The following is a 633-nucleotide window of genomic DNA, read 5'->3' as shown; positions in this document are numbered from 1 at the left end:
CACAAGTGTCTGGATATAATGAATGTTTATCTTGTAATTCTCTCATCATTTTGTACCAAATAAACAGTTTATAGGTGATATTTTTTTATTGAAGAATAGCATTAAAACTGCTAGTTAATGTTGGGAGACAATACGTTAGATATTCTTTAGTTACACATATATTCAATAGATGCATTTTTCAATTGTATTATCATCAGCAGCATGTTTTATTTTATTCACTACAAATCATCAAGGATTAATTATTTCATTCTTTAACTATGATATTTTCACATCCTTATTTTTATCTTTTGGTCTTTCATCAATATCTTTGTTAAACAATTTAAGTTATTAATGTAAAGAAGAATGTGATGATTATTTTATTGAGTTGTTGACTCATATTAGTTCTGAATGAGAATAGAATTGTTATCATAATTGGTTTAATTACTTCATTATTGAAGAATTTGATTTATAATTTATTTATCCTTATTAAATAAACCATAATTAAACAAGTACCTATAATAACATTACAATAATTAAATGATTAATAGAAATTGTGTATGATTAGATTAACTCATAATGGTAAAGAAAAGTCCTCAGTTTAATATTAAAATTGTTATTTGTTGTATTGAATCTATGAATAGATGATAAGAGTTG

Source organism: Entamoeba nuttalli, assembly GCF_000257125.1.
Source record: "Entamoeba nuttalli P19 unplaced genomic scaffold asmbl_9217, whole genome shotgun sequence".
Lineage (NCBI taxonomy): Eukaryota > Evosea > Mastigamoebida > Endamoebidae > Entamoeba > Entamoeba nuttalli.
Note: the sequence above shows the minus strand (reverse complement) of the source record.